Source organism: Amia ocellicauda, chromosome 1 (assembly GCF_036373705.1).
Source record: "Amia ocellicauda isolate fAmiCal2 chromosome 1, fAmiCal2.hap1, whole genome shotgun sequence".
In the NCBI taxonomy this organism is placed as follows: domain Eukaryota; kingdom Metazoa; phylum Chordata; class Actinopteri; order Amiiformes; family Amiidae; genus Amia; species Amia ocellicauda.
Window position 1 is genome coordinate 33,749,977 of NC_089850.1, and position 12,496 is coordinate 33,762,472.

The 12,496-nt window shown below is 38.5% G+C and overlaps 1 protein-coding gene across 1 annotated transcript in view; it reads right to left on the bottom strand.

The window, feature by feature from the left end:
- Positions 1-12,496, bottom strand: part of LOC136748666 (PC3-like endoprotease variant B) — a 272,976-nt gene that overhangs the window by 203,677 nt on the left and 56,803 nt on the right. The gene's annotated exons all lie outside the window — the stretch shown is intronic.

Consider the following 12,496-nt stretch of genomic DNA (forward strand, 5'->3'; position numbering starts at 1 on the left):
AGAGAAATAACTATCACTATGTTAACATTTTATGGTCTCGGGTGAGTTTGCAGCTGTAGACAGTTTTCATATTTGTTGTTAATAAAGGAAGGAATGTGCAAATGTTTGTTCTTAAATAACAAAACACAACAAATATAATGTGACTTAATTACAGTGATTTATTTGCATTCATGTTTTTGTATTTTGGTATTTATTGTATGTATTTATTTGTTTATTTAAATTTCAGGTTTCATTATTGGAAAAGGTTGTGTAAATACTTACATGTAAAATGTATATTCTACTATAGTAAAATGTGAAATGCATAGACAAAATTGTACATAATGATAACCAAGTGGCAATTATGGTTATACTAAATGTGATTAGCTCATTAATACTACTCTCTGCTTTTGCAGACCACTTAAATATTTGCATATATAAAGCGAGCTGGTAGAAAGTGTATTCTCTGCCTAGCTGGCCTGCTGTTTGTTCACTAGCACAAGGCCAAAGACTAAAGTGAAACAGGTGTGGGAGAGATCACACTTTGCTTTATTGGCTTTTGGCTTTATTACAAGTATCCACTCCACTTCATAGTACCATAATTAACATAGGATGACCCCGCCAATTTTGTTTTCTTTTGGTTTCATCAGAACTATAAAAAAGCCCTTTTTTGGAGAAGGGGTACATTAAGACCCAGTGCCAATCTCCATTTCTCAAACAGTGTGTTTATGTAGACAAAGGCACCCTTTGAAAATGCATTTCATTGACAATTAGTTCAAAGCAAGAGTTTCACACTCCATATACATGCTTATGAAAAGCATGGCTTCTAACAAAGACCGAAAATTGTGGAATTCTCTTGTGCACTCAACTTCCACAATACGAACTGCATCCATATTCTGTAAAGGTCCTTTAAAGCATCCTTTTCCCCTTTTATGAAAGATAAAGCTTTCAGTCTGTGAGTAAAAGGTAATGCTTCCTGAAGCTTTGATCTTGTAAGAATTTGTTCATTGTGTGTTTAGTCTAGGTATATTATTAAGCTGTTGATAATGTGAATCAGAACAATATAATTTTGCATTAATGATGTTCTCCTCCTTGAATAAGCTTTTTTACACTTTAAATATACAAAGAATCTTTCAACGTACTTCACCTTTCACAATAAAATCAATGAACATAGACTTTGAAGGACAAATAATTTAAGACAAAATAATAAATTAAAAAATCACCCCACGTTTGCATAAAGCTTTTAGTGCTATAAGTGCATTAAAGTATAAACATGCTTTAAAGACATTGTCTACATGAAACCTCTGAGGTCTTATATCAGACATTTCAGTGATGGACAACCTCATCTACACACAATGCCCTACCAGATTAAATTGATCATCCTCTGAATCAGCTGTTAGAAATATATTTCCATTAGCAAACTAAAGCCTGAATCAGAGTTATGACAATGCTGTCTACAGTATGTTTGAAACATAGGTATAGATTTTGGTTATTGAATGTGGGGAACAGGATTACCCAGTGCCTGTTCTATGATGTGTGTAGGGGTCAGGTGGGGGGCCTGACTCCTACACACAAATTCATAATATATTAGAGTACGTGGCAAACAAATATTTTATATAACAAATGGATCAGCAGGTTGAAATAAAAAGTTAATATTCGCCAACGTGTTTCTGTACTTCTTGACCTTAGAGTATTCTGTTATAATCCACCCAGTTTAGCTCATTTCAAAATCACATCAGACTTGTACATTCAAATCCACACATTATTATCCTACATCCTTCATGACTGTAACTGCCTAACTAAGTCAATAACAGCCCAGGAAAAAGTTTAAATTTCCACTGACAGACATACCTGCTATTATAAGAAGTGTAAGTCTTGTGCCAAATTGCTTATAAAATGGCTTTGAAGTTCACCTGTTAATCAGAACCTTTTTGGAGGTTTTTCGTTTCATTAAGTGAAAGTCCGGAGGAGCATGCATTTCAAAACTGAAAATTTCCCAATGATCTAAATCCATCATGAAGATTACAGACTTCTAAATGTGTATAAATATTGGATCAAAATAAAACTAAAAACAGTAATAATAATAGTAGTACTTCATTATATATTGTTATATTGTAATCAGTAACTGCCATGTGGTAGTTCAGTCTGACTGGTATAGACCCTATAGGCTGAGAGGCATCCCTCATCTTTAGTTTAAAGGTGTCCTTGAACTTTTAAGTGTATTAAACACATACTCAATGTTTAAAAATTACCAGTTTTGTTAGAAATAAGATTGCATGTTGACAGAATGATATGTTGTCCTTACTAGTTAAAAATTCACCTACTTATTTCTGTAATAATTTATTTACAGTCATTAATTTATGTTCCATTATTCATGAATATGTGAATTTCCCTGCAGTTGTTTTTGCTGTGTAATGAAAGGTATATAAATATAATATAAAACATTCAGTGCTGTTTACAAATTTGCTTGAATTTAATGTCAATTCTCTAAAGTTTAAACACTATTTTAACTGTATTTATGTTAAAGTTAAGATTTTCATTAATGGAATGTGAAAAGTATTTTATTTTTCAAGATCGCAGATATGACATGTTTTGTTGTTGAATAGGTTCTACAAAATTATGAAGATATTATGAAAATAATAATACAATATTCAAATAATATTCTTAAAACCTAGGATGTAGCCTACCTTTTGAAAACTGTGTTTGGAATATCATTTTTTAAAAATAAATACATTAAAACAGATATGCAATTTGAGAACCCCTCAAAAGAATAATTAAATAACAAAACAGCACAGAACCACAAGTCATTATAATTCATACATCTATTTCCGGTTTTACAAAACAATTATTTAAATTTTTACTAGGGTATGATAATTATTTTTTAGCAGTAATTATGTGCAGTTCAGAATGGCTTAAGTGGGAATACTGTGCAAAGGTGTTGGATTTCAGCATTCTGCATAAAGGTATCACTGCACAAGCTGGAGGACTGCACTGTTCTGAGGAGGTGATTCACAAATTTGGCAAAGCCATAGAGCAGTAATGATTCCCATTAACATAACTTTATTAAAAACCAAGACATAACTGCGAGCAAATATTTCATTATTTCAAGCACAAACTATTAACCATTTGTGGTAAACATTGCATTTTGAACGTTGCAACGCTATGAACAAAATAAGCTGTATTTTTCTTAAAAAAACACAAAAATGCAAATTCCTCTATAGACACCTCTACTGATGCTCAAATAGATTTTAAATTCTCTTTAAAATATAAAGTATTTAAGAGAATGTTTGAGGCTGCACAAAATTTACTTCTATCTCTCCAGTAAATGTCTATTAATGTAACTGTAAATTATCATAACAATACTTAAAAAATAATGTAGTGTTGTAAAATATATATCCAATAAATAACAAAACTGACCATAAACACACAAACGTGCTTTATTATTATTATTATTATTATTATTATTATTATTATTATTATTATTGTATAGACTGTGACAGACTGTTATTTGTGGTAGGAACAGACGTGGGAGAAAAAGGGACCAGTATTATGCTATTATAACTATTGTATTGTACGAGTTCCAGCCCATTTTCGTAGCACATAAACAGCAAGGTCCTGAAATTGACAAACAATTAATGAATTGATTGAGTTCTGTGACACTAGTTCTTCTCACAAGTTTCCACTTCAAATCCTTGTTGTGATCCTAACCACAATAAGACAAACGCTAGACAATTATAGACATTTTTTAAACGGTTAGTGGGTTAAATCATTTTTAAGTATGTTATTCTAGCCACGTCAAAACCTTTTCCTTTTTTTTCCTAGATACGTATTGACATCAAGCATTCTTTTTTTTCTTTAACCAAGCTCACACAGGCAGAATGTGCGACTGGAAAATGCTGAAATTCAACAAACTGTGCCTGGCATCTGGTGCAGCATGATACTCTGCACAAAGATAGAGAGCTGCTGGAATTATCTGCAGTGACATTTCAAGCTCAGCTCCTTTTCTTGTCCCCTGGGAACGAACGGCATTGACAGAAGCCCTGTGTCAATTTCCATCTGACTGTCACTCTCACTTTTCCCTCTATTATCAGCAGTAAGCCGGGGCAGTCCCTAGTCTAGATGGGCCAGTGATCTCTATCTCACAAGCTCCAAGCTGCCCTACCATGAACCTGACGGAGGCAAAGAGACGCTGATACAGTGTGGTTTCTTTTCTCTTTTTTTTCCCCCCTATCCCTTTCTCTGGTGCTCACTCTTTTGTGTCAGCTTTCAGAAATGCTCTGTTTGACTGGCAGCCTGTCACAGATCAGTTACCACCTAAAGCCGCTTGGCAGGGAGAGGTGACGGCCCAGGAAGGGATCTAAGTGGGTTTATCAGTGCTTCTTAACGCCTCGTGAGCTTCTTGACACAAAAGAAAAGGGTATTAAACATCTAAAGCAAACCTAAAAGCGTGAAAGCTCCTTATAGGCTGTGAGATGTGGATGTGACTGAATTTTTAAATACCTTCAGTAGATGTTATTCATTTTGTCAATAGAGTAGAAAGAAACTGTGTTACCAAAATTAGCGTGTGTTCCACTTGAGCACGGTTTATAGCAGCAGGGCTACGGAACATGAATCTGGAGCCCAGTTTAGAATCGCTTCTTAAACCTCACGCCCAAAAGACCCTTTAGTGCATCGCAGCTAAAAGAAGAAATCAAATGTGTTCTTAAATTTGGCTTGACTTATGTTTATCCCTCTGTGATCATTTCCATGTTTGTGCTAATGGACTCTTTAAGTTGAACATGTCTACCCGCGTTATAGTAAACCAAACGATTACATAAATTTCAACTTTCAGTCACACTGTGTCTACAAAACATTGCTGTGCTGTGCCATATACAGAACATGTAATTTTGATATATATAGAAAACACCACACACAATTCAATAATTGTGCTATCAAGCCAAACACACTGCAAAACACCTTCTGTATAGATGGCGATATACAGAGCAACGTGGAAAACAAAATCTGCATTTTGTTTGGAGACCTTTTGTAACACTGTTCAAACTGTTTACACATAATCAATAAAACATGACCTAACAGACCCAGTGCAGTTGGCCTCCGTGAAACACTTCAGTTCAACAGGAGTTGGCGAGGGGAAGGCTAAACAGCAGTCAACTAGTTTTAACTTAAGAAAAGTTTTGCTGAATCAATTACTTTTCTATTTTTCCATGTTCAGCATTTAAAGTTACAGTGGTTGCTAATATAACAATGTATTGAGGAAGTGTAGATTTAAAATCATAACAATAACAGACAACAAAATACAAATTATACATTAATCAAATAATAAATACACATTAATAAGGTCTAGGTACGTATTGTCTACAATTCCTTATGTTTTGTGTTCTATTTTTATTTTTGTGTGAAAATACAGAAATGTAATGGTTACAAAGCTAAGACAAATCATATAGACAAATGTAACCAAGGTTGACCGAATACATTTACATACCAATAATGTTTAAAGAAAATCATTAACTGTTATTGTGTCTTCTGCCAGAATTGCTTTTTAACCTTGTTATAATATTCATCTGTTTCAGTTCAGTTCAGTTCTTCTGCACTTGGATATATTACATGGTCAAGACGAGCCATTTGTAGGTCAAACTGCATGTAGGTTGTCTAATGCAACTCAGAAGCTCTTCATTGCTTGCAGTCTATAGAACGCTCTATGTAAAAAGTCATCTGTCTCAGAGAAGTCCATAAAGGTCAGCGTGGTTCAAAGAGAGTGCCCTGTGTTAACAATTGTCAACATCTCAGGACGTAACGTGGCCAAAAAGGTTTGGAGCCATTTTTTTGTGTCACAGCATATGTTCAATGTTCAAGAGCAGATAAAAGAGACAGGTAAGACAGACATGAAGGACAAATAATAGTAGGCTCCTGTGAACAGGCTATTTACAAGGTAATTTATTGTCTTTAATCTCCTGAAATGTAATGTTGATTCTTATGGAGATGTGTTTTAAACTATATACTTCAACTACTAGATTAAGATTCCTCCACAAACATTCTTTCAGCATAGACTAGGGGTGATGATTTATTTTTTGATTAACTTAAAATAATATAAGACCTTGTCCATTATCAAGGTGAACCTTCTGGATGATGAAACAGTTCTCACCACCTTGTACTAAAGGTGACATCACTAAAAAAAAATTAATTAAGTGAATTAAGAACACTTATTTATATCAACAATGGTCAATTGGAAGACATTTTTATTGAATTAATGATCAAGAATTCTATTTTATTTTATCTTGCCATACAGAAATGCTGGTAGGGATGGGGGGAGTGGGGGTTGGGTCATATTAATAAAGTCAGTCTCTTCCTTTGCAAATCTGAAGAATAAAAATGAAAAATGGAGTGCTTGACTTTGCACGAACATGTTCCAATCTTATATCTGCACCTTTAGCCGTGTGTAACCCTTTAGCTTACAGAGAAGTTACCTCTATCAAATTCTTCTGCCTCTCTTTCGTGCGGGGATGTGAATGGACTCAACAAGGCCACTGATATGTACAGCTTTACATTAAAAAAGCCTCTATAACAGCATGCATTCTCTGTGATTGAAAGCTTTTTTCAGCATCTGTAGCCCTGAGTGGAATATACAAGTGGATTAAGCACACTGATGAAGTGGGTGGAGGAAAGCTGTACTGCCCTGCCCTGTCTGCTGTGTACCTGCAGAAAGACCCCTTCTAGGCCTGGAGCTATTTGGTAAAAAGCTCTCAAACCATCTTTAAAATAGAAAGCCTTATTGTCAAGGACCAATGATATTTTTATCTCTTTACATTGCATTTATGTGTGTGCGTGTGGTGTGCATGTATGTGTGTTTACTTCCAAAGACTAAATTAGTCAGTTAAAAAATTCTCAGAACATAGATTATGTGAGCTGTTGTCAGTGCAAAGCAAAAATATCTCTTGTATCCTTTTGAAAAAGAAAAGGGTCCTGAGAATCTTAATTAAAACATTTTTAGAAAGCCTTGTAATTACATAATTAGCTTTGCAATTAGCTTGGTTGATAATTGTTAGTGTACTTCATTCCAACCATACAGGTCAGATTTACATTGCATGTTCATAGGCGTAAAGAAGAAAAACAAATGTTCACCTTTTTGTGCTCATTAATATTTTAATTGAGAATCTGAAGCATGCTTAATGGTCCTCAAATCTTCATCTTTCAAAAAATCATGAAATAGCGATATTCATATTTTCTTATTATTACTGGTGATGGCTTATTATTACTGGTAAAATAATATATTGTTACATGCATGATCAATTTTGCAGGTAAACAATCATTTATGTTTATTTATTTAAGGAGCAGCAAAACTCTATTTGGCTATTTTCCATCGCCTCACACTGAAAACCTGAGCATGAAGCAGACTGATCACATAAGAACTCCCCTTAGGCGTAATTTTCCATGCATTTCTGGGGCTATTACAATTGCCTGACATTCTGGTATTCGAGTCCATGCACAGGAAAATTACTCCATAACCTTATATAAATACAAAATGAGTCCCTATAGGAAACCAGGAGTTATTCATACACAAATACATTTCAATTTAAGCTTTGTTTCAGTCTGTCCATGAGAGTGAGATGAAAGTGATCTGAAATCACCCCAGTTAATTTCTATGAACACCAGATTTGAAAGTGGATTTTTGTCTGAAGTGTTGATTATAGGGGGAGAGGGAAAGGTCTGCTTCAGTCACACTTAAGGAAAAGACAGTGGAAATAATAGTGAGATAATACAAATATATGATATAGCCAATATAATATTATTTATACCTGTATAGCCTATTTTTCCTCTGTTGTTAAATTAATACTGTTCCTGATATGAATTTAGCTCAAATAATGGCATGTAGGCTATTATAAACTCAAGTTGTTTGGCAGTTAAGCTTACTAGCTTTATTATATTTTAAGCAATTATGTCTCCAGAATTTTCATTATTATAATGGTTACAACATACTTTGTTTATAACATACTGATTTCCCTTGTCCCTTGGGGTATGTTATAAATTGATATGCATCTGTGCATATACACTCACCTAAAGGATTATTAGGAACACCATACTAATACTGTGTTTGACCCCCTTTCGCCTTCAGAACTGCCTTAATTCTACGTGGCATTGATTCAACAAGGTGCTGAAAGCATTCTTTAGAAATGTTGGCCCATATTGATAGGATAGCATCTTGCAGTTGATGGAGATTTGTGGGATGCACATCCAGGGCACGAAGCTCCCGTTCCACCACATCCCAAAGATGCTCTATTGGGTTGAGATCTGGTGACTGTGGGGGCCAGTTTAGTACAGTGAACTCATTGTCATGTTCAAGAAACCAATTTGAAATGATTCGACCTTTATGACATGGTGCATTATCCTGCTGGAAGTAGCCATCAGAGGATGGGTACATGGTGGTCATAAAGGGATGAACATGGTCAGAAACAATGCTCAGGTAGGCCGTGGCATTTAAACGATGCCCAATTGGCACTAAGGGGCCTAAAGTGTGCCAAGAAAACATCCCCCACACCATTACACCACCACCACCACCACCAGCCTGCACAGTGGTAACAAGGCATGATGGATCCATGTTCTCATTCTGTTTACGCCAAATTCTGACTCTACCATCTGAATGTCTCAACAGAAATCGAGACTCATCAGACCAGGCAACATTTTTCCAGTCTTCAACTGTCCAATTTTGGTGAGCTTGTGCAAATTGTAGCCTCTTTTTCCTATTTGTAGTGGAGATGAGTGGTACCCGGTGGGGTCTTCTGCTGTTGTAGCCAATCCGCCTCAAGGTTGTACGTGTTGTGGCTGCACAAATGCTTTGCTGCATACCTCGGTTGTAACGAGTGGTTATTTCAGTCAAAGTTGCTCTTCTATCAGCTTGAATCAGTCGGCCCATTCTCCTCTGACTTCTAGCATTAACAAGGCATTTTCGCCCACAGGACTGCCGCATACTGGATGTTTTTCCCTTTTCACACCATTCTTTCAGGAGAGTTCAGGAGATTGTCTTGACCAGGACCACACCCCTAAATGCATTGAAGCAACTGCCATGTGATTGGTTGGTTAGATAATTGCATTAATGAGAAATTGAACAGGTGTTCCTAATAATCCTTTAGGTGAGTGTATGTATATATATATTGCAGTAGGACGAGGGGGCAGGTCATTGACCATTGTTACGTGCCTGCTCGGCTTCTCTCTTTTATGGTACCACAGGCATCCACAGGATTTTCACCGTTTGAGTTTTTCCCACAGACCGTGGGGGTTACTTGACATTACCAAAGAGAACTGGGAACAGCAGCCCTGTCCACACAACACTGTTATTGAGCATGTGGAGGAAATGAGGGACTGAATAAACCGGGTGATGCCAATTGTAAGGGAGCACTTGCTACAAGCTCAAGAGGCCCAACAGAGAATATACAATCGGCCGGTACCACCCAGAGAATTCGCTCTAGGAGAACGGGTTCTTGTCTTAGTTACTACAACTAAGTGTAAGTTTCTGGCCACCTGGCGTGGCCCATATGAAGTGTTGAGACGAGTCAGGCCGGTGAACTATCTCATAAGACAGCCCGGACAAAGAAAACCAGAACAAATAAATCATGTGAATCTGTTGAAAAGGTGGGTAGATCAAGAGGTAATGCTCTGTGGTTCTCTTCCCAAGCAGCGGTCCCCATCTGTAGAGCCTCCCCTGGACAGAAGCCATGAAGAGAGACCCATAGGTGAAGTGCCGGCCTCACAAACTCAAGTACTACGGGCGTTTGTACGGAGAAATAAAGACATCTTCTCTTCCATACCAGGGCGTACCCAGGTGATCCAGCATGACATCATAACCACCCCAGGTATTAGGATTCGCCAGAAACCCTATCGGGTTCCCGAAGCCAGGAGGACTGCTATTAAAGAAGAAGTAAAGAAGATGCTGGATCTCGGGATTATAGTCCAACAGTGCCTGGTCCAGCCCCATCGTATTGGTCCCAAAACCGGATGGTTCGGTCTGGTTTTGCAACGACTTCCGTAAGTTAAAAGATGTCTCCCTGTTTGATGCTTATCTGATGCCCAGAATCGATGAGATGATTGAACAATTAGGCATGGCCAGGTTCATCAGTACATTAGATCTTACAAAGGGGTATTGGCAAGTCCCATTAACACCGGCAGCCCGTGAGAAGACAGCGTTCTCTACACCAGACGGGCTGTTCCAGTATGTAATGCTACCTTTTGGGCTTCATGGAGCACCGGCCAGCTTCCAGAGAATGATGGATCGGATTCTCCGCCCGCACCAGTTATTTGCAGAAGCCTACTTAGACGACGTAATCATCCATAGCCATACGTGGGAGGAAAACATGCAACACTTAACTGCAGTGACTGGGACCCTGCAATGGGCAGGATTAACTGCCAACCCAAAGAAGTGTGTACTAGCGGTAAGTGAAGCCAAGTATCTGGGGTACTCCATCGGCCGGGGCCTAATCAAACCCCAAGAAAAAAAGGTTGCTGCCATCAGGGATTGGCCACGGCCGGTCAATAAGAAGCAAGTTCGTGCTTTCTTGTGAATTACGGGATATTACCGGAGGTCCATTAAAGACTTTGCCACTATTTCAGGACCTTTGTGTGACCTAACCCGGAATGCACAGCCGGTGATGATGAAGTGGACCCAAGCAGCAGAAATGGCTTTCTGGAGCCTGAAGGACGCCTTGTGTACTGCGCCGGTATTGCACTCACCTGACTTCTCTCGCCCTTTCATAGTACAGACGGATGCATCCGACTCTGGGATTGGAGCAGTGCTCTCACAAGACGTCGATGGACAGGAACATCCGATTCTGTTTATCAGCCGTAAGTTAATACCTCGGGAGACAAAATATGCCACACTGGAAAAGGAATGTTTGGCGATCAAATGGGCGCTTGATTCTCTTAAATATTACGTCTTGGGACGCAAATTCGTCTTGATGACCGACCACGCGCCGCTCACTTGGATGAAGCAACACCAGGATACTAACGCCCGGGGCACCCGATGGTTTCTTGGCCTGCAAGCTTTTCATTTCAGGCTGGTGCACCGCTCAGGCACCGCACACGGTAATGCGGATGCCCTGTCGAGGATGTACTCCATGTTTGCTGGGTCCACTCTGCCCCTGGGGCCAGAGCTGAGGGGGGAGGTGTGTAGTAGGACGAGGGGGCAGGTCATTGACCATTGTTACGTGCCTGCTCGGCTTCTCTCCTCTATGACCCACAGGACCATGGACAGCAGTAGGAGTCCTTCCAAGGGCCCTGATTACACACCACGAAAGGCAGTTCTACACCCATGTCAGGACCCTGGACAGTGTAATGGAATTTTCCAGAGAGCAGCAGAGCAGACACACCTGGGGGTCCAGCACTCATTTAAGACCACAGCACAGGTTCAGCCAGTTACACCTGGGCTATAATTACCCACAACCTTTTGTTGCTTGTGTCTCAGTAGTTGGTGAACGAAAGGACGAGGAGGGTGTGCAGGAGAGCAAAAAGGAAGACAGGATCGACCAGAAGCAAAAGAGAGGATTTCCCAAATACAGACCTTGGACCGGACAACGACCCCGAGTAGTGAACAACCTTTTCTTTTTGGATGACAACCCCCTCTGGCTTTGACTACTGCATGTGACACGGATACAGATTTGGATGCGAATTGTTTTGGTGACTTTAAATAAAGCGACGAACTTGGTTCGAACTTCAACCCGACTTTCCCGTTTGTGTGTTTTGACGGGTATCTCTCCTCAGCTACCCACAAAGTCCAGACGTTCCTACACCTCAACCCGCTACTATATATATATATATATATATATATATATATGTATCAGTGGTGGCTGGTGACTCAAAACATTGGGGAGAACAGGAGGAAAGCCAACCCACTGCGTCATGTTATTTTACACTAGTTGGCTACTTTCTACTTCTACTTTCTTGTGTTATGTTATGTTCTTATGATCAAATGTAGCAATAATCCAACTAGCAAACTTACTATACAACTAAGGTAAGGTAATATCATATTATCATATATCATATTTCAACACAAAGGATGAATATAAAAAGGGGCCAGGTGAACGAGAGGGAAAGACACGTCTAATCACTGTGGGCTCTGGATGGGAATGAGCCTCGTGTGTGTAATGTGTCACTAGAAGCCTGTCAGTCCAATTAGGGGTGACGCAGCACGCAGTACTTTACAGTGGGAATTTTACACAACACTCTGATTTAAAAAGGAAAAACAAAAAACATGAAACACTAACACTAGCTAGCTACTTCTCGATAAAAAAAGGGAAACGTAAATCTGAAAAATCTAAAAGTGGTTTGCAATTTGCACTTATAATGTATCTTTTCTAATATGGTACTGTATCTATCACTTCACAAGTTCGTCACACTCACGTACAATACAGTGGTAGAGAATTTAAGATGATATTTGGAAATTATCATTGGATGAACGCGATGTCAATATTGTATTCTGGTTGTTGATTGGTTAGGGAGGACATACTCCCTTGGAGCATCATTTTACGTGTTATAG